Below are 22,702 nucleotides of genomic sequence, written 5' to 3' on the forward strand. Positions count from 1 at the left end.
TTCACAGCTATACTAATAGTTGGCTTAAATCTGTGTTCTATGCGCAATAAAACCTCTTTAAAATTATTCATTTTGCCACTATCCTGAATTTGTGGTAAAGTTCTAAATATAGCTTGCCCTTCAAAACCTAAACAATGACGTTTTTTGCCTTTTTGTCCTTTCAGAACCCAGTCTGTCCCCATCAATAGCCTTTATAAGTGTGATAATTTCCTCCTTCCATCTGATCTGTGGAATAGGAGGATCATCCTTAGACTGTAAGACTGTAGCAGGGGGATTACATTGCACTATGACCATGAAATATTAATGTTAACAATGAAAGTTAAATATATTAAATAAATACAGTATATACAAATTCTTACAAATATCTTAGGAAAATCAAAAAGAATCCGGAATTTAGGATTTGTATGCACTCCCCAGCATATCATGTACCCCACATGATTTTTTTTTGTGCACACCAAATTATTGGAAAAATAGCTGTGTACATCAGCATAGAGAAACAAATAATTTACCAATGCAGAGCCTTGTGCATTGGCATTTCCAAAAGCACTACTGCAGAAGGCGTAAATATCTTGCCGTGTTGAAATATGATGCGCCAACTCAAAATGGCAGCTGAGTTCAGAAAACTGCATGACACAATAATGTGTAAACGCTCAGACATGCAGCTGTGCACATCAGCGTTCCATACAAATTGCCAACCAAAGATTGCGGCCGGTTGCTTGATGACACAAGGACTTGTAAATGATCAGACACGCAGCTGTGCGTATCGGTGTTGCCATTTAAGGATAGGGACCAGAACAAAGATGGCACCTCATAGTGATGGAGAACACAGCACAGATGTCTTTTCCTGATTGTGTCGTGCGGAGGCAGTGCGATGATCTGGAAAGGTTGCGACAGCAGTGTGATGCTCTTCCTCTCAAAGTTTTCTCGCTCTCACTTTCCTGAGCAGTGTTCACAGTAAGATAAAACAAGGAACATCTTCCAAAACGGCGTAACATGTACGACGCCGATGCTCCACAAAATGCAAGACACGGACAATGAATTTGCAGTACACAATGTAGCTTTGAGAAAAAAATGTATAAGAAGATGGTCTTCCATTTTTTCGTAATTACGTGTAAAAAAGAAAAATCTTGGCATTATGCAAAAGACAATTTCATGAATATTGCAAACCCCTTGTTGAAATCAGTCCTGTCCTCAGGATATTTCACCCATTGTAATGGCAAATACCTTGACTAAGGTCTATTGACTGATAATGAAGCCATAACATGAAGCCCCTAGAGCTGCTTTACTTTTAAATTCGCTGTCACAATTCATTTCCCTGCTGCAATGTTCCATTGCTCCACGAATTGATTCAGTCCACGTCTGGTTGTGCATTTTCTTTTGCATGAAGTGGAACTTTATGCTATTTTTCATTTATTTCTAGACTTGCTGTTAAATTTACCATCAATTGAGTGAAATTGCATAAATCAAGTTTTTTAATTAACTGGCCTCTCATGACTAGGGATATAATTTAGCAAAGGGAATTGGAACTCGTATAGTTGTTAATGTCTTTTGGTTGTAGTTGTCCCTGAATTAACTAAACCGCTAACCTTCAGGCATTATGTCACTGAAATATCCACAATACACGACTAAAAGCTAGGATAAATATGCCTATCCCCAAAATCATTTAGTGTTGTAACATGCAGGTTCTCATTGAAGTAAAAATACTTTGGAAAGGGAGACGCAAAGGCTTAATTTAAAGAGATGGAACTTTGACCAAAAATAGGCATAAATCAGGACTACAATAGAGGGCAGTCGTAAGCATCGTTCTCGGTTGCTGGGCTGCCCCTTGATCAACCATCATGATCACACATGTGCCGGTCCTGATGCTGATAGAAATGCCACCTGAATGAGATGCCAGTGTAGTACATCCTATTGGATGCCATTTCCGCTGGCATCTCGTTTCCAACTTGAAACCTTGCCAATCCCACACAGAAAACACTTAAATGCCCTAACCTCCGTGTGCATTAGTGCCATTTGTTATGTGGGCCATGGAAATGTACCCCCACTTTGGGTGTCCAGCTTTAAGTCTCCCACACAATGACAGTTCCTCCATGTCAGCATGGCATGACTGATCTTTCGTTAATGTATTTTGTTGCTCATAGAGGCTTCTGCTGTACAGGTGGAAGCTTTTGGAGTAAAGATGCATTCAGAGGACAGTGCAAAAACAGAGAAACTTTTCAATTTTCGTAACGTGAAATGTTTATTGAAAAACAGTTCACAATAATTACAGAACTAAATGCATTTCCCCTCTGATCTTGGTTTATTATGTCATTTGTTCACAGTGACATAGATCTTAAGCAATGTTAAAAGAAAATAGATGCTTATTGTGTGAAATGCATTTATTTAAGTCCCTTAAAGTTCACAGCCAAACTCAAGGACATTTCTGGCAGCAAACATCACCTTCCCATTAGCATAATGGCTTCCTGCTAGTGAAGAGAAGGTAAAATTAAAGAGTCGAAATTGCATCTAGAGTCACAGCTTGTTTCCGCAGCTCTTTGCTCAGCAGGTGAGTGAACTCGACATTTTCTACAGAACACATATCACAATGTTCATTCATTGCTAAGGTGTAGCAGTCATAGCACACGTTTGATTGGCGCATTGTCATTGCTATCACACACGTTTTGGGGGCATATTTATACCACATTTGCGCCAAATTCGTGTTATTTTTTGATGCAAATTTAGTTCAAAACAAATTCCATATTTATATTTTGACGTTAGACCTGCCTTACATCAAAATATTGGAGTTTGCACCATTTCTTAGATGCGTAAACCTACCTTGCGTCAATGAGATGCAAGATAGGCGTTCCCTTCTAAAAAATCATGCTAACCACATAGCCCCATATTTATCCCCTGTGCTAAAATGACGCACAGGTGGGAAGAGAGGCTAAATAATAGTGCAAAGCAAGGTTGCTTGTGGACCCATTTCCATGGTTAAACACCATGAAATGGGTTCACAGGTGCCTCCTCAGCCCCAGGGACACCCCCGCCCACACCAGAGGGACACCAGAGGATGGGGGACCACATCACAGGTAAGTAGGGTAAGTATAGGTAAGTTATTATTTTGTTTTTTTAATTAAAGTGCCATCAGGGCCCAACTTGGGGCCCCCTGCATGGCAAAGGGTGCAATGGCCATGCCCAGGAGATATTGGTCCCCTGTGCTAGCTATTGGGGTGGTGGGCATGACTTCTGTCTTTTCTAAGACTGGCGTCATGTGTAATGGATGGTTTTGCATCAGAAAATGACGCTAGGCTCATTCTAGTCACCTTTTTTACACTCTAACCAGCCTAACGTCATTTTTTGGTGCAAAACCCCTTCTTCCGTACCGCCAGCCCCACCCGGCTAACATAATTTTTTTTTTACGCTAGCCCACTCTTTGCACTGGCTTGCCCCATTCCATTAATATGGTGCCCGGCTGCTGCTCAGGAAAGATGCCAACAGATGCTAAACTTTTTGGTGCAAAACTGTGTTAGTGCAGTTTTGCACCAAAAAGTATAAATATGCACATTCATGTCAGTCGAGCTGCAAACCTATTGGTTCGTCTGTCATGGCAATATTATCTTATCGCTGCCACTCGTTTTTGGAATCTGATTTTCTGTAAGTCTTCTCCCGTGAATTTTCTAAAATACTTTTAGATATAATCAAAAAGATAAGACAGCATAACAAAAAGAAAGACATCATTACTGAGAGAGCAAATTAGTTGATATTGTTCTAATGCAAAAATGCGAGCAGAAGATGAGTTTGAAGAATCCTGGCCTCCTACAAGAACACGACTACATACATGTCAACAATGTCATTTGGTTACACTGAATTTACAGAGATGAGTGTCTGAGTTTTTCAAAATGGTAAGATACTATTAGGGGCCTGATTTTCAAACTTGCACACAGTGTAATGCAGCAAGACATCTTTCTTCTCTGCGCTGCGTGGAAGAGGGTGAGCAGAAATGTCATATCTATCAAGATATTGCCCTTTCCATTGCTCTGACTGTGCTGGCGCACAATTAGCAGCCTAGTGCCAGTGCAGGCACCCTTGCCATTGAGCAAGGGGGAGTGCATTACAAGCAGAATTGTTTTTGTGCATGAAGGGACACCTTGGTGAACTTCCTTTAGAACAAAATGTGTTGGCTATGAGGAAATATCCATTGTAATTATTCTGTCATTAAAGAACAACTTTTATAGTTATTTTGGACTCCTTTTGACCTGTCATTTTGATTACAAAGAAATATTGACTTTTCCTTCTAAAATATATTAATGTAATGTGACAAACCTAAGAGGGCAGGACCTTTTTGACTTGTATGAAGGGAACTCTGTTAATAATTATTTAGGGGGTCATTACGACCCCGGCGGTCGGCGACAATGTGACAGTAAGTACCGCCAACAGGCTGGAGGTATTTACCGCCACATTATGACATTGGAGGGTTGGCTGAAGCCAACCCGCCAATGTACCAATCCGACCGTCACGGCGGTAACAGTCGCTGGGCTTGAGCTATCCATCTCCAGCCCTGCGGCCGCCATTGTTCCGCCTGCAGGATTATGACCCTGCCTACCGCCATGGTTTTTGTGGTGTTCGTAACGCCACAAAACCATGGCGGTAGGCCATATCAGTGACAGGGAATTCCTTCCTGTCACTGATATGGGTCTCCCCTCCACCTCTCCAGTTACCCCCCATTCACTTGTTTCCACTATAGGGAGGACCTGGCTTGGTAGTTTGGGCTGTATTGTTCCCATGAGGAACAGGGTCAAGACTGGTTTGCATATGGCTGGATTCAAACTAGGGTGGCAATGGTGAACAAAAGAAAGATGGATTAAAACCCAGATCTGTGATTGGGGGTGAGTGTTTGCATTGTTCAGCACTCCGTCCATCGTCCTTTTGTTTTGCTAAAGTTGCCCTAAGTGGGAAGGGTATGCTCTGATATGGGTCCCTTGCTCACTGTGCCACTGAATTCAAGCAAGCCTGGCTGATGAAGGGTGATACCCTGAAACCGGTCCCAGGATGCTTGTCTGCCCTGCCCTGAGGTAACTATAGCTCGCTCCTCCTCCATGCACAGTTTTTTCATCAATAATTTAACTGGAAATGTTACAGTCATATTATCAATGGTGCTGTAGAACATGTTATAAATGATGTAATATGTGATGTAAGTAGCAGTGCATGGCAAGGGTGCACGTTATATTAAACGTTTGGCATGAGGTATAAATACTTGAAATAACCATAACAGCTGAACTTCTATGCTTTTGTGCATGTAAATTCTGAACCTAACTCTAACATCCCTGTAACCTTTGTTTTCTTAGTAAATTTCTAAAGTTTTTTGAATGCTACTTCCTAACTATAATGTCCCTGTAACCTTTGTTTTTTTCAGTGAATTTCTATGTTTTTTTTAGGAGTTGTCACGGTTTTCGGAGTTGTACCTCACAGAATTCCACAGAGTTAAATAAAATCTTGGTGCAAGTTCTGCCCACCTACATGGGTCCAATGAAAAGGGTCTAGGGCAGGCGCTGCACTCGTACCGGCATCCAGAAAGAAAGCAATGTGATTTTGCTTTTATTCATCCACTTGCTAGGTCTTCTGCATGGCGCCCAACACCACATGACACGCTGCCAAAGGAAGGAGCTCCCCTATGCTATCCTGACCCAGTCTCACAGCAGGCAACCCAAAGATCAGCGAGTCCGCAGAGCTGCGTCATGAGCCAGGTGTTCTCAACATGGTGCATGTAGCACGACCCATGCAATCGAGATTACCCCCTGCCTCCACAGCCAACAGTTTTATTTGCCCCAAAAAACTATATATGTGAGTTCGGTTTACCAGTCTACCTATGCCAGAAAAGCATAGGCAGCAAGTCACACACCTCCTTCAGGACTCCTGCCTTCTCTCACCACCTATATGGGGAATGGCAGGCATCCGAGCCGGGTCAGAATCAGACTTGCGGCAGCACAGAACACACCTCGAAGGCTGAGCGTGCGTGTCTTGGGCACAGAAACAAGGTGAAAACAAGTCCAACCCACAATAGCATAATCCCGTTACATAAAGTATAACTTTCCTAATCTCCACCACAAATATTAGGAAACGTTGCCATATAAGAGGCACTGGCTACCAGTTGGCAGCCCGAGGTGGCTATTTCGAGTTTGACACTTCTTTTTGTCTTCTTTTTTGTTCTTCATTTGTTTACTTTTGTAACTTGTTACATCATGGCTTTTAGCACTTCACTTAGCAGCTAATAATACTGGTGAGGTATATGCACCCTTGTTGTCCTCTGGCCCTATGCTTTGTCCTGGTTTTGCCCAATTATCCCATCACTTCTGAGGTAATTCTGGTAAACGCTCTTGCTTTCTTGCACCGGGCCCAATGATGTCAACACTGCAATGACCACGGTTCACACTGTGGGCAGGAAAGACGTCAAACTGCCAAGTCCTGCGTGACTGACAGAGTCCTGGGCGCACTGTCCTCCTTCCTGAATCTGCTGCTTGGCAGTGTTCCCAAGCCCCTATTGCCTGTAAATAGTTTGGGTGCCAGTAAAGTAAACTGTCATACTGCAGGTTTTTGCCAAACCCCACGCTCCAAGCGGAGCGCAGAGTGGCAAAACTCTGTGAATTCTGTCGGTGGAGTGGAGTTCACTGCCCACCCCTAGTTTTTTTAGGGTCGAGTGCACAAGCACTCTGGCCTGTTGCAATCTCTCTGTGGGCTTTTAACCACACCCACTCTTGCTATTCATTCTTTGTTGAGTTTGCAGTAAATGCTTCCTTTTATTTGGTGCATTTTGTGAAATATCCCTCCCTTGTGTGCTGAGTTCCCTCTCAGGCGATTTCACTAAGTGAACATTTTTGTTGGCCATCACACCATGTCACGTTTCCTTCTGTTACAGAGTGTGATGGCTCCTCCTCCCGTCTGGTTTCAGTTTGCCTTTCATCCCAGCTGTGATCCTTATTAGACATTCACGAAGGGAGCCAATAACTCAGCCAGTTTCTAGCAGCCCTCAGAATGTTACTGTCTGCCGAGAGGCAGCAGTTTGCCAAGACATTCCATTCGGCCTTTGCATTAGTAGTTTGTGGGTCCCCAATAAAAGACAGGCATGTCCTACAGCTGTACTTCCCTTGTTTCTAAAGCACTATATTCATAGGTTATATATTTCTGATCCTATGTGATATGTTTATTGTAAATCTGGGGCTGAATTATCAAAAAGTGTTTGATGTGAGTGGTACAAAATGGGTTGCTAGAAGTATAACTTAAAGTAGTGAGTAGGGAGCCATCTTTACTCTGTGTGGCCTGCTAAGTGTGGACATTGCCATTACAAGGGATTTAAAAGAGCACTGACCCAGATGATATAAAGCTGAAGGCCTTATCTCACTCTGGGCAGTTCTAGCAAATAATTTGAGGTGGGGCTTGCTTATGTCAACTGTTTTACTTTTCATTTTCAATTTCTGTGGCAAGAAAAGTCCAGTTAGGAATTTACAACGCTAATAGCTCTAACTCGAGCAAAAGCAAGACCCATTGCATTGCAAATGCCTGTTTGGTACAGCAGGCAGTTGGCCACATGGCCTCGCCTGCAGCCAGGCCTTCAGCTAACCCCAGTGTGCTTTCAACCCCATGCCACAAGGGGGAAGCAACCAAGATCTATGCACATTGGGAGAATGGAAGCAAGCATGGCGTTGGCTGTTTTTGCCAGGCCCTGTGGCCCCAACGTCCCTGCTATTTTTAAAAAAACATAGAAATTCACTTAAAAAACAAAGGTTACAGAGACATTAGGGTTAGGAATTAGCCTTTGAAAAATATTTTAGCCAGGATCAGAATTTGCATGCACAAAACCCTAGAAGTGTTGGTGTTCTGGTTTTAACATCTCTGTAACCTTTGCTTTTTTTTGTGAACATATATATAGACACACACACATGCATACCCAGAAGTACACACATATAGCATTGTAAAGCCATGTGTGGTAAAGGTATATGGATGGTGAAGGCTTGTGTAAAGGCAATGCTTGATGAAGGCATTTCATGATGAAGGATGTATGATAAAAGCATGAGTTATTCAGTCGTACATCCGTGCAAAACAGTGTGTGTTCTTTGAAACCTTTTTTGCTCAATTTCAATTGGGAAATAAATTAGGCAGCACACACATATGTGAATGTAAATGTTGTCTTGTGCCATTGATCTCTGCTCACCCCAGGTAAGCTCTCCAAATGGTTGTTTTATTTTCACATTTTCTTTCCTATTTGTTGCTCTGATTCAAAGCCTTAACTTCGGGACCAGACGTATTGCTATGTGTATACCTTTTCTTGTGGGTCTTCTGAAAATGTTGTTCTTAGGTGTTCTATATTTCCAAATCTAGCCTTCAGTACTATTACGCTCTTTTTTAATTGGGATGTTTGTATATAGATTTTTCCATTCTTTCCTTCCCTTTTACTTTAAAGCTTCCTTTTTTTTATTGCTAATTTGAATCATCCCCTCTAGCATTGGACGTCAAGTTCCAGGATCACATATAAGTGAACATGCAATTCAGCATCCAAATTATGCCTCCATGCGATTTCTGCAGATAGAAGTATTTAAAATCTTGATTTTGCTCTTCATAGTTTGTGCTCACGGTAGTAGTAATAACGTATTGTTTTAGCTTATGTTAAAACCATACACACTAAAAGGCTCAAGAAACAAACATTATAACCCTACCCCAAAGAATATTTAAAATATGCAATAAAACAAAACACTACAAAAATGGCAAAATGTCAGGACATAACTATAGAAAACAGGTTACAAAAACTACATTATCAATTAAGAGCCACTTAGTGACCGGGAGAGATCCACATAATTTGAGCCTTATTTAAAAATCTAACGAACAAACCAACATGTTCAGGGGTGGAGCCTTTGAACAAGAAAAAGTAAGCCTCTTGCAGCGTTATTATGCCTTTCGCTTTCCACTTGGCCTTAACTACTTTTTTTGAAACTCATATAAAGTTGAACATAAACAAAGAAAAAACTTCAGAGTTTCTTCAGCCTTGTTGCAGAGAGTACATACATACGATGAGCCCCTTACTCTACTACTTATGCCATAAAATTGGTTAAATGGTAAATATAATAGTCTATGGCGCCGGAACGACCTTTATGAAGCACGGTTCTTTGTAAAATCCTCATAAGCCTGCTGCTTGCATGGTGAACGTTTCCACAGTATATGTGGACTGTATGTGGCAGCCATTGCTAAGTCTGCCATATAACTTAGGTGGTCATTACAACCCTGGCGGTCGGTGTTAAAGCAGTGGTAAGACCGCCAAACAGGCCGGCGGGAAAAAAATGGAATTACTACGTGGCGTAAACCGCCAACAAAGACAGCCACTTTAACACTCCGACCGCCACGGCAGTACAAACAAACAGCGTGGCGGTCACCACCAACAGACAGGCAGGAGACAATGTACCGCCCACAGTATCACAACCTACCAATCCACCACCTTTTCTGGGGCGGTTTCACCGCGAACAAAAACACAGCGGAAACAGGACTTCGAAGGGAAACCGCTCACCTCTGCACACCCCACGAGGAACCAGGACGCCATGGAACCAGAGCTCCACATTTTACCAGCCATTATCTTCTTGCTCCTCTACCAGGAGCACGAACGCCGGCGGCGAAGACCACGGTGAGTACTGCACCTATGACACAGGGGAGGGGGGAGGAAAAAAACAGTGACACACACACTCAACACGCCTCACCCACGACAACACACACACTAATACAGCATGATACATTACAGTTACACCCCCCAAACCCCCTGGAAGAATGCAAAGACAAAAGGAAATGAGGTGTACGATTGTAATATATTAAAATTCAGTAGTCAAATAATATACATACACTATTTACAAATATATACACCAAGAATATTAGTCCAAGGTATTCCACCCTTAAAGTCCGTGGACACTGGGCCCACACTGCATGGGCGAGGCCCACCCAAGATACCCGAACATGACGGAGAGAACACTGCAGGGGCATCAGATAAAAATAAAACAGGCACCTCAGGGGGAAGGGAAAGGATGGGCACCTCAGCCGGTTGAGTGCACGACGCCAAATCCACGAGGGAGCCCCATGCCCACTGTTCAATCCTGGGGAGAGCAAAGCCACAGTCTCACAAGTCTCTACAGTGGGTGAGTTGCCCACTGCTATATCCTGGGGAGTGCAAAGCCACAGTCTCTCAAATCTCTACAGTGGGTGGTTTGCCCACTGTTCAATCCTGGGGAGTGCAAAGCCACAGTCTCACAAGTCTCTACAGTGGGTGGGTTGCCCACTGCTATATCCTGGGGAGTGCAAAGCCACAGTCTCTCAAGTGGATAACAGTCTCCACTAGTTCTGGAGGGGGCTTGGTGCCCAGAGTGCTTCATCCTGCCAAGGACAGAGGTAGTGGATGTAAATATCCACTGGTTCTGGAGGGGGCTTGGTGCCCAGAGTGCTTCTTCCTGCTCATGACGGCCTCAGTAGCGTCAGTGCTTTTGGAGCTCATGTGCCTGCGGTGCTTGTGGCGGCGCTGTCTTTGGCAGTGGTGCTTGTGGCGGTGGTGTCCTTGGCAGCGGTGCTTGTGGCAGCAGTGTCCTTGGCAGCGGTGATTGTGGCGGCGGTGTCCTTGGCAGCACTTCAGCTGCTGGCGGTCCTGTCTGGGGCAGCGGGGCTGCTGGCGGTCGCCTCCTGGGCAGCGGGGATGCTGCCGGCGGTCATGTCTGGGGCAGCGGGGCTGCTGGCGGTCGCCCCTGGGCAGCAGGGCTGCTGCTGGCGGTCCTGTCTGGGGCAGCGGGGCTGCTGCTGGCCGGCCCCTGGGCAGCGGGGCTGACGGCAGTCTTCTCTGCCGTGCTGATCTTCCCAGACTTGCCAGGTTTCTTGTGCCCCTTCCCCACCTTGGAAGGTGTTGCAGCTGACTCCACACTCCCACCTGTACCCCTGGGAGCGGCTTTGGTGGCTGTTGTCTTATCCCTCTCCCGCCGGGCACTGGCCAACTTTTGATGCTTGACAGGTGGGGGACTGTCCGTGCTGTGGCTCTTTGCCACACTGGCTGCTCTGCTGCCTGGTGCACTCCAGAATCCGGCGACTACTGGCACTACTGGCACCACTGGCCCCACCGATGTTGTGGCTGAGGTGCTAGGTTGGGACCTGTAGAGTCGGGCCCTAGGAGACTGATGGAGTGGGGGAGGTGAGGGAAAGAGGTCAAGGGTGGACAGGAAAAGTTTCTTAGGAACACTGGGACGGGTAGCTGGAGGGGGTTTGGGAGTGGAGGAAGAGGTTGTGGTTGTAGGAGGTGTACATTTGGTGACTTTGGGTGAAGGTGCATACGCTGGAGGCTGTCCTGAGGTGGATGGTTGTTGGGTGGGTGTGTGCCTGCGTTTGTGTACCTTGGGAGGTGGTGTCACAGACACACTGGGAGAGGACACAGGGGATGTGTGAATGGTAGTTGGGGTGGTGACTGCACGTGAGCGGGTTGTGGTGGTGGGTGTGCTGGTGATGGAAGTAGTGGCTGTAGATGTAGTGCATGCAGGTGTGAGTGGAGACGAGACTGGGAGGGAGGAGGGAGACGAGGAGGAGGGGGACACAGTGGAGGCAGTGGATGTTGCTATGTCTGCATGTGTGTGATGCTTGCGTGAGTGCCTGGGGGATGTGTGGTGCTTATGTTTGCCTGAGCTTCCTTTGTGTGTTGAGGTGTGTGCATGCTGGTCTGATGGTGTGCTTGGGGTAGGCTGAGGTACAGGGGATTGGGTCTGGGTGGAGGAAGTTGGAGGGGGGAGGCTAGAGACAGGGACAATGGCTGCCATCAGTGCTGAGGCCAGAGTCTGAAAAGCTCGCTGAAGGGCTGCCTGACCAGAATGAATGCCCTCCAGGAATGCATTGGTTTGTTGCAACTGCCTCTCTACACCCTGGATGGCATTCAAAATGGTAGACTGCCCAACAGTGAGGGATCTGAGGAGGTCAATGGCCTCCTCACTGAAGGAAGCAGGGGTGACTGGGGCAGGGGCTGAGGTGCCTGGGGCAAAGGAGATGCCCACCCTCCTGGTTGAGCGGGCACGGGGCAAAGGCTGAAGGGCTGCTGGGAGGGCAGTGCTGGAGGGGGGGTGGTGGCTGTACCTGTAGATGTGGGGGGCACAGATGGGGCCGCCACCACAAGGGAGGTCCCATCAGAGGACGAATCCGGATCACTGGGGTCAGCTCCTGTCCCCGCCGTGGAGCTCCCCTCGCCCTCCGTCCCACTGGTGAAATCAGACTCCCTCCAGGGCCATGTGGGATGCAGCTCCCTCCTGCTCCGGTGCCACTGCTCCGCTGCCTGATGATGCTAATGCACACATGTACAGGGAGACCACAAAAAGGGGGGTGGGGGGGAAGACAGAAGAAAGACACGTTGAGTGCATGCATTACCGCTACCGTTGGCGGACATGACAGACACAGAAGCCCCCTGCACTACGCCGCGCACTTGGGGTCCAATATTCAATCCCTGGGACATGGGCTACAAGGCTATGGGCGATACCTGCACACATGGATGTAACAGGAGCCTGACTAGGTGTAGTTGGCACTGTACCTAGGTGGGGTGGGTTGCCACAGGGTCTGCCTGAAAAAGGGGACTTAACTAGCACACTCGCCCTGGCCTAGGGAAACCCACAGCCCACCTCCCCCACCCAGACACCTCCACTGCACTCTGAATCAGCAGAATGAGAGTGTACTCACCCCCTTGTTGCTGCTGTGATGCACTCAAGCGCCCATCCAACTCCGGGTACGCCAACCACCAGGATCCTGAACATCAGGGGGGTCATGATCAGACGGGAACCCCTCCCACGTTGTGAGGCCATCCCCAGCTGGGCCTCCGCCGTCTTCTTGCTCCAGCGGCAAATGTCCTCCCATCTTTTCCGGCAGTGGGTGCTCCGTCTGTGATAGACCCCCATGGTCCGGACGTCATTGGCGTTGGCACGCCAAATATCCTTCTTCTGGTTGGCGCTGACCTACATGAATTGTACAGGGGAAAAAGAGAAGTTATTACCAACTGCACCATCACAGTCATTGGCCCGCATCCCTATTCTTGCCATGTGGCACATGCACTCACCGTCTTTTCATGCACGCATCATTCCCCCCCCCCCCTTATCTTTCATCCACACCACTCCACACAGGCATTGCCCATACAGTATGCTCACAGTGTACTTACCTGTTTGTCTGGAGGACCGTAGAGTAGCATGTATTGGGGGAGGACCCATCCACGAGTTTCTCCAACTTCTCCGTGCTGAAGGCAGGGGACCTTTCCCCAGACGCACGAGCCATTGTCTCTTCCAGACGGAGGTCACAGCAGCACTTGCAGTGTAGGTCCTCTCCTGTTGAAGATCAGGTATCAAGTGATTGAACAGATAGAAAATGGCGGTCACATCCGCGGCAGTGCGTACCGTCACCGCCGGCGTACATCGTCATTGGCTCCTGGGACCCATAGGGTCCAATGTTAACCAATGCAGCATTGTGCCATGGTCTTCGACCGCCTACCGCGACGGTGTACAACACCAGCGCAGTTACTTCACATCCCATTGTCCCACTTTACAGGTCAGGCAGCCGCCATTTCAGAGGCCCACATGGCTTTATTTTTAACTGCATCACACATACCTAGGCCTTGCCTCAACACTCATACAGGCAAAATTCGGGTTATGAATGTTTTTCTGAGTAAGCTGTGTTTACGTACCTCTGAGTTGGTTGACTCTGTGCTCACTGTTGTCCTTCATAGGCACCGTCCGCTGGGACATGTGAGGAGATGGCGGCATCCTCCGGTGTACAGACCGCTGGTGGACCTGTTGACAATGGAGGAAAGACAAGTAATCATCACCTACAAGCTTGATCGTGCCACAATCCTGGAACTGTGTGCCCAGTTGGAGCCAGACCTGATGTCAGCTATCCGCCATCCCACAGGAATCCCCCCTCAAGTGCAGGTGCTGTCAGTACTCCATTTCCTTGCAAGTGGGTATTTTCAAAGTACAGTGGCCATAGCATCAGGGATGTCCCAGCCTATGTTTTACAACGTGTTGTCCAGAGTGTTGTCTGCTCTGCTGAAACGCATGGGGAGCTACATCGTTTTCCCTCAGGTGGAGGATTTGCCTACAGTGAAAGGTGACTTCTATGCCCTGGGACATATCCCCAACATCATAGGTGCCATTGATGGGACACATGTGGCCTTGGTCCCCCCCGCAGGAGTGAACAGGTGTACAGGAACCGGAAGAGATACCATTCGATGAATGTGCAGATGGTGTGTTTGGCAGACCAGTACATCTGCCATGTTAATGCCAAATTCCCTGGCTCAGTGCATGATGCTTACATCCTGCGGAATAGCAGCATCCCTTATGTGATGGGGCAACTCAAGAGGCACCGTGTGTGGCTATTAGGAGAGCACCTGGAACCAAATCAGTGGGAATAGTTGTCTGGGTCTGGGGATATCCCTACAGGTTAGTGTGTGTCTAACAGTTGTCCCTCGCCATTTGCAGGTGACTCTGGCTACCCCAACCTCTCATGGCTACTGACCCCAGTGAGGAATCCCAGGACAAGGTCAGAGGAACGCTACAATGAGGCACATGGGTGAACTAGGAGGATTATTGAGCGGGCCTTTGGACTCCTGAAGGCCAGGTTCCGGTGCCTCCATATGACAGGTGGTTCCCTATTCTATTCACCAAAGAAGGTGTGCCAGATCATCGTGGCCTGAGGTATGCTTGACAACTTAGCTTTGCGATGACAGGTGCCTTTTCTGCAGGAGGATGGTCCAGATGGAGATTTTGTGCCAGCTGTGGAGCCTGTGGACAGCGAAGACGATGAAGCAGAAGAAGAGGACATTGACAACAGGTAAGTTGACAAACCTGCCTACTACATGTTCTTTAACACTACTACCTCTCTACTGTCTGTCCGTTTCACCCAGTGTATGGTCACTGAGTTGTCACTTTCCCTTACGATTTCATAGATGTGGGTCCCACTGTGTGACATCTGCTTTGTTTCCTCATGGACTAGGGCTGTGTGACATAAGTATGTTGACATTATAATTGAAAGAGCATTTGATCAATGTAATTGACAGACTCCAGATTGTTTTGTGCTTTAAGGGTGTTTATTTAAGTGCTCAATATTGGAGGGGGTTGTAAAATGGTGAGAGGTAATGGTGGAGGAATGTCCATGGCAGAGTCCAGTCTATTAGTCTCACAGGTGCATTGTCCAAAGGAGCATAGGAAGTGGAGCTAGGGCACTTTGAGGATGGACAGGGTGACAAGGTGGGACAAAAGGATGACATTCAGGGCGGTCTCATTTCTTGGCGGGGGTCTTGGCATTGTTCTCTGTCTTTGTCCTGGATCTCAGGGACCGTTTGCAGGGTGGTTCTCCCTCTTCCGGGGTTGGGGTGCTGTTGTGGTGGTCCTGTGGCGGTGCCTCCTGTCCACTAGCGCCGGCGGAGGTGGTGAGCAGTTCATCGTCCAGGCTAGTGTCAGGGTCCCCTTGTTGTGCCACAGTGTCCCTCCTGGTGTTGAGGACTTCCTTCAGCACCCCTACGATGGTGCCCAGGGTGGAATTGATGGATCTGAGTTCCTCCCTGAAGCCCAAATACTGTTCCTCCTGCAGCCGCTGGGTCTCCTGAAACTTGGCCAGCACCGTTGCCATCGTCTCCTGGGAATGATGGTACGCTCCCATGATCTTGGAGAGGGCCTCGTGGAGAGTGGGTTCTCTGGGCCTGTCCTCCCCCTGTCGCAAAGCAGCCCTCCCAGTTCCCCTGTTTCCCTGGGCCTCTGTCCCCTGAACGGTGTACCCACTGCCACTGCCCCTAGGTCCCTGTTGTTGTTGGGGTGGTGGGTTAGCCTGGGTTCCCTGTAGTGGTGGACACACTGCTGATTGACGTGTCCTGGGGACAGAGGTATGGGCCCGCTGGGTGGGTGCTGTGCTGGTGTTTCCAGAGGGGACAAGCTCTGTAGTGGCCTGTGCCAGTGTGAGGGGAACCAACTGTCCCGAGGTCCCAGATGGGCCGGGCTGGTCATCTAGATCCAGTTGGACAGAGCTGCTGTCATCACTGTGGGCCTCTTCTGTTGGTGGTGTGGACATGTGTGGACCCTCCTGTGCAGTGACATTGGGTAGGGGTACTGCAGGGGTGTAAAAGCATGATTATTGGATCTGGGTGTACCATGGCGTGCAATGGGTGGGTGACCGTGTACCCCAGTGCTTGCATTCCTGTGTGGGACCTTGTGTGATGATGGTTCATGGGGGGTGTATGGGTATGTGCAGTGGCCATGCATTGGTAATGGGTGTCCATGCTTTGTTGCAATGCAGGGCTTGGTGTTGGGATGTCTGGTTTGTGATAGTGGGACATTTGTGAGGATTAGGAGTGATGGGGGTGAGGGTGGGGGTATGTGATGGCATGCAGATAGGGTGGGGGATATAGTAGTTAAGGTTTGACTTACCAGAGTCCATTCCTCCAGCTACTCCTTCAAGGCCCTCAGGATGCAGAATAGCCAAGACTTGCTCCTCCCATGTTGTTAGTTGTGGGGGAGGAGGTGGGGGTCCGCCGCCAGTCCTCTGAACCGCAAGGTGGTGTCTTGAGACCACGGAAAGCACCTTCCCCCGTAGGTCGTTCCACCTCTTCCTGATGTCATCCCTATTTCTTGGGTGCTGTCCCACTGCGTTGACCCTGTCCACTATTCTTCACCATAGCTCCATCTTCCTAGCTATGGAGGTGTGCTGCACCTGTGATCTGAATGGCTGTGGCTCTACCCGGACGATTTCCTCCACCATGAACCTGAGCTCCTCCTCAGAGAACCTGGGGTGTCTTTGCCGTGCCATGGGGTGGTGTGGGTGATGTGTGGGGTGGTGTGTGTTGTGATATGTGGGGTGATATTTAGTGGTGTGTTGTATGAGGTGCGTGGAGGTTATGTGGGTGATGGTATTGTGTGCCTGTGGAAGCTTAGTTGTAGATTGTAGTGTCTCTCTCTGGCATTCTGTCGTAATTGTGGTCGTAGGGGTTTGAGGGTGATGTGGGTGTGTGTTTTATATTGTATTGGGTGTGTGGGAGTGGTGTGTATATGTGTATCAGGTGTGTGTATTTCGATTTGTCCAATGTGGTAGTGTTTTGTAAATGTGTGTGTATTTTGAGCATGGTGGTGTGTACCGCCAATGGAATACCACGGTTGAAAGACCGCCGCGTGGATTCGTGGGCCGTGATAGTGTGGGCATATTTCTGTTGGCGTGACGGTGGAGGTTTTGTTATCGCCAGTTTATCACTGACCTTTGGTGTGGCGGACTTATGTGGGTGTCTCAATTTTGGCGGATTCCGAGCTGTGGGTCATAATGACCATGGTGGAATTCCGCTGCAGCGGCGGTGTGTTGGCGGTCTTCTGCACGGCGGTAAGCGGCTTTTACCGCCAATGTTGTAATGACCACCTTAATGTTTTATTTCAAATTTTATCAGCTGTTTCCTTTGCTCCCTTCCGCAGTTACTAAATCGTTTAAATCAGGCAATTTATACTTATAGAAAGATTCTTAACCGTTTACATGTTTAAAATATATTTTTTGCTCCTTATTTATCCTCTTCTTCTACCAGGCATAGGTGTATTTTCTTGTGCTTTTTATACAGTCATGAAGTAGTTCATATAATTAGTGCTTGCTAGTGCATCAGACGATAAAAGGGCAAACACTTGTTTTATTTTTCATTGAAGAGTTGACTTACTCAAATAAAGAGAGCTCACAGTAGAATCCTCTTTCATCCGTCGTGCTTGATAGCTTACTTATTTCATTAACATTTCCTGCATGTTTCTCTGTGAAGTATTTCGTTACCGCATAGCTGTTTGCATAGCTGTTGTTTATTGCTCTTACATGTTGCACTACCCCCAGTTTCATTTTATTTGTCTCTTCTTTTGGCATTTACATGCTAGTACACATATTACATGATCTGTTGTGCAGGGCATTCTTTCTTCAGTGTTGATTGATCTGCCATGCCAGATTTTGCACCCCATCATATTCATTTTGTGAGATCATTCTTTAAACTATACACATTGTTGAAACCTACTCTTTGTAATGGCCTCCAACTGTCTGAAAATTCTGTCCTGTAAAAGGCTTGTCTGTAATCGGGTTGCCACTTGAGGCCGTTTTCTTGTATGTTATTGAGAGTCCCTCAATAATAAAAGGGCTTGAAATTTCATGTGTCTTCAGTACTTTCCGGTATTGCCATAGGATGTTTTTAATGGTGCAATGTGATTTGTTATATTTCATAATAAATCTAAACTTCAGTTGATTCTCAGACATGCAGGAAAAGCATTGAGGGCATAATTCACAAAGGCAACCTACATTTTTAGTGAGTTTACACATTGGAGTAAGTTTACGTCTTTGATATAGTTTGACTGTAAACCTACTACAAAAGTATGACTCGGGGTAAAGAAATTGGATTACTTTTGTGTAGGTGGTGCTGTCCCTCCATAAATCCCTCCCTACCCCTTCCTAAACCCTAGTCCAATCCCCTATAGGAGTAAGTGAGCCCTGTTGCCCGTCCACTTTCTTGTGTCCCTCACCACATTTACTACGAAATGTACGTGCATTTGCATGTATGTGTGGAGACTCTGCAGCCGGGGTGGAAAACTCTATACACATAAATATAGGTAATTCTTTCATTTTGTATTACATTTTATAGTACTACAAAATGTGCGACAAAGTGCAGTTTTTTAATTAAGCCCAATATGTCTTAACGTACTGACTCCTCTTTGTGGTATGTGGGTACGACAAGGCTGTCAAGCCTTGAACCCATGAACATTGTAACTTTTTGGATTTTTGCAGTGGATGCAAATGTTAAAAATGTCTTCAAATTAGTTAATTGGGCATGTAGTTTTTGCGATATTTTCTCCACATTTTTGTATTTTTTTGCATGTCATCATCTGAAATGAACTAGCTTACCCACGCCAAACGTTATATTCTATTCTATTCTCTAACTTAAGCCTAATAACAGGAAGTTATAACAGTTTGTGAATCTAGATGCGAGAAGAAGATACATTTGAGGAAATTACAGCATTCACCTTGATAACCTCTTGGGAGATTAGTGCGCTATACAAATCAACCTAACATAACATAACATAACACATGTTGACTTGCACGCTTTCAATTAAAGGCAATAATTGACCTGTAGGCTGCCTGTGTCTTAAGAAGGAGAGGCTCTTTCACCTTTAAGTGCATCACAGTTCTTTACTTTAGACCTAATGTAACGGCTTTTGAACAATACGTAATAAACTCTCTCGCAACGACGGGTCAAGGAACAGGACACGCATAATTTCAGAGTTAAGTGTTAATCCTGTACCACCACAATTGTTCAGTGAGTAGACCATGTTTTTGAATTCAGACAAGAGCATGGCTCATATATTTATTTACAATTTTTTATTAATTTTTCAGAAAGTTTGAACAGTTATCATCATTGACGGTAGAGTGGTTAAGTCAGGAGCAGTCATGATGACTTTCATGGGTGTATCATACAACACCCTCCCATGAAGTTCTTAATCATTTCTTTTGGAAACACTTTAGCAAGGTTATTAATTTCCAGCGCATTTGTACATCTGATTGTCAGCTGCACTGTTAAAGACAGTGGGAAACGGCAGACATTTACGATGAAATGGGGCCTGCTTTTTGTTGCATTGTTACTTTTAGCTGTCTAGTGTTATTATTTGTGATGATTGATTTCTTCATAGAAATACATCGAAAATGTTTTTCGAGTGCTATGCCATTGTTCTAGATGATTTCCTCAGAAATTAAATGTATTCAAGCTGTTAAGAACTTCAGAAAATGTTACCTTAGTCCAATAGCAAAATGTCTCTTTTTGAAAAGGTACCCGAGCTTCTCATCAGACAGCTGGACAGTACCTGTTGTGTTTACTGTTGTGGACCAACCTTAATGCTATGGTTACATCTGGTGATTAGCACTCGTCGCAGCCATAAAGATCGAGCCAGGCACGGTTTTCGTTATATAATCACCAGCAGGCAGGACAGCAGGTTTCACTCCCTTGCTATCTAAGCGTCCCTGGCTCTGCCTACAGGCACACTGTACTATATACCCTCAACTCATGTGACCGAGGGTCACTCACATTAATTAACATTAAGGCAGGGGAGCTAAAAAAACTCCCCCCCATTCCACGAACCAGCCATGGTAGTGCCTGTGACCAGTTGCTTCACTGGCGCAACACTACATTACTTCTTAAAACAAAACAAAACATTTTTTTTTTAATGAAAACACGACATAGCACATAATGAGAGACAGTGTCACATGGTCTTACACAAGATGATCTTGTAGCTTCTGGGAAGGTGCTGCATTTTCCCTCAGTCCGTATCTGGTACGCCTAGATTGAGTGGAGTGATCTTCAGTCTGCCAACCTTGAGAGCTTGCTCCTTGGCAGTCTTGTTCGAGGACTGGACTCAGTTGGGGTGATGGAGGTGACAGAGCTGGAAAAGAAGAGTCGCTGTCATAGGACTCCAAGCTGGGACTGGACCATTGGATAGATCGATCACTCTCCGACAGGGGCGGGCAGGTAGGAGGGTAAAATCTTTTGAAAACTGAGATGTTCCAAGTGATGGTGGCCGTCTCTCTCTGTGCAACGATCAGGGAACTCTGTCAGCGAGCGATTGTCCAGGGATGTTGCTCAAGCGGTAGTCGGAACTTACTACCTTGGGACTGATCCTTGAGGAGCCCTAAGTCCCCGATCCTAAGGTCAGAGGTTCGCTCCTGTTGGTGGAGGCAGGCCCTTTGGTTCGCATTTTCTCTCTTCTGATATACTCGACGGTCATCTGTGGGGTCAGGTCGCCAGAGGTGATGGTGGAGGATGGAATCAATAACCGCGCGTCCCATACAAAGATGCCCTAGTTTAGTGGTAGAGTGTGGGGTTTGATGGTAGTCTCTCAAAAATGGGTATATTGCTAGTTCAGAAGATTGGTGGCGAGCAGAGGCTATGCGGATAACCTTGTTCAGGGTTCGCATGAACCGCTCTACCTCTCCATTTGCTTGAGGCCAGCGAGGGGTGAGCTTCCTGTGGCGAACGCCTGTTGCTTTAGGTAAGATGACAGCTGATAACTTTGAAAAGGGGGTCCATTGTCTGTTTTCAACACTGATATTAGACCGTGGGTAGCCATGACCTTCTCAAGCTTTGGGGTCACTTCCTCAGCTGTCAAAGAGGAAATAATCTCCACTTCTGGGTACTTTGCGTAGTCCTCAATCATGACTTCTGTGTGCTTCCCATCAGGGAGGCTCCCAAAGTCCAGACTGACAGAAACCCATGGTTGCCAGGGTCCCTCTTCTGTTTCCACCGGAGCAGGTCGACTGGGATCTCGGGCAACCTGACACCACTGACATGAGTGGAATAGGGCCTCTACCTTCTCGTCCATCAATGGGAACCAGATCTTGGTTCTCAACTGACTCTTCTTTTTGACCATCCCCTGTTTTACAGGGTGAGCTAACTGGATCACTTGGTCAGTGAGGGAGGAAGGAATAACTGTCCGATGCCCCCGTAGCAAACACCCCCCTGGATCAGTAGTTAGCTCTTGCCAAACATGATACAAACTTTCCATGATGCATCTGATCTCAGTGGTTAGTTGTGGCCACTGTTTCATTACTGCATGCCATTGATTGGTATGTGTGGCACTTAAGGCTTTTTAGAGGCAGTTATCTTGGACTGTTTCTTGTACTATGATCTCTATAGACAGGGATAGCGGTCTTGATTGGTCAGCTATGTATCATACAAACTCCTCCACATCCTGGGTTTCCTTTTCCTCCTCCATCGTGGCAGCTCTAGGGTGTCTAGACAGATAGTCGGCTGAATTGCTCTATCCAGCCTGGTACTCCAGGCGAGAATTGTAGTCTTGTAGTTATAGTAGCCACTTTTCTATCCATGGGGGTGGCTTTGAGGCGATCCCGTTGAACAGCGGGAATATCGGCTATTGATCGGTGGTCACTGTGAAAGGATGGCCATATACGTACAGGTGAAAATGTGTGAAGCCCCAAAGCACTGCAATGGCCTCCTTCTCAATCTGCGAGTACCGCTGCACTGTGTCTGTCAGAGACCGTCTAGCAAAAGCAATAAGATACCACTCAATTCAATTCAATTCCGCTTTATTTCGGTAAAAATATACCAGAAAAGCACAATATAAAACATAGAAGATAAGATAAAATATAAAAAAGAGTAACTTTTAAATGCAACATTAAAAAATATAAGTTAAAAATGGACCATTAAAATAGTGGGAAAAATTAAATAAATATACAGATCAGGCCCAAATACATGCGTTATCAACTCTATATCAAAATATCACTTGAATATGTGCTACTAATCGTAATTTGTATGTAAATGTTAAAACTGTTAAGATGCGGTTCCCAGTGCGAATAGCGCACAACACTATAAATGATGATTTAAAATTAAATTCTATATCTGAGATGCCAAAATGGCTTCAAAGAACTTTGTCAGAGAGCATGCAATTATCACATTTGGATCTGACTTCAAAATCCTAAGGGCTGGTAAACAGTTCCTAAGGCCCAAGGATTTGCATAGCGGCACAATCCAGCGAGCCCTCTGGTTGAAATACGCTGGGCATCGGAAAAGAACATGAGCAACACATTCAACAATCCCACAGCCCATCTGACATAACTTAGAGTGATTTTCAGACTTGGGCCATTTGTACGTTAAAGTGCATAGAGGAAATGACCCTGATCTGAATCTGATATAAAG

The sequence above is a fragment of the Pleurodeles waltl genome, chromosome 1_2 (assembly GCF_031143425.1).
Source record: "Pleurodeles waltl isolate 20211129_DDA chromosome 1_2, aPleWal1.hap1.20221129, whole genome shotgun sequence".
Classification (NCBI taxonomy): Eukaryota; Metazoa; Chordata; class Amphibia; order Caudata; family Salamandridae; genus Pleurodeles; species Pleurodeles waltl.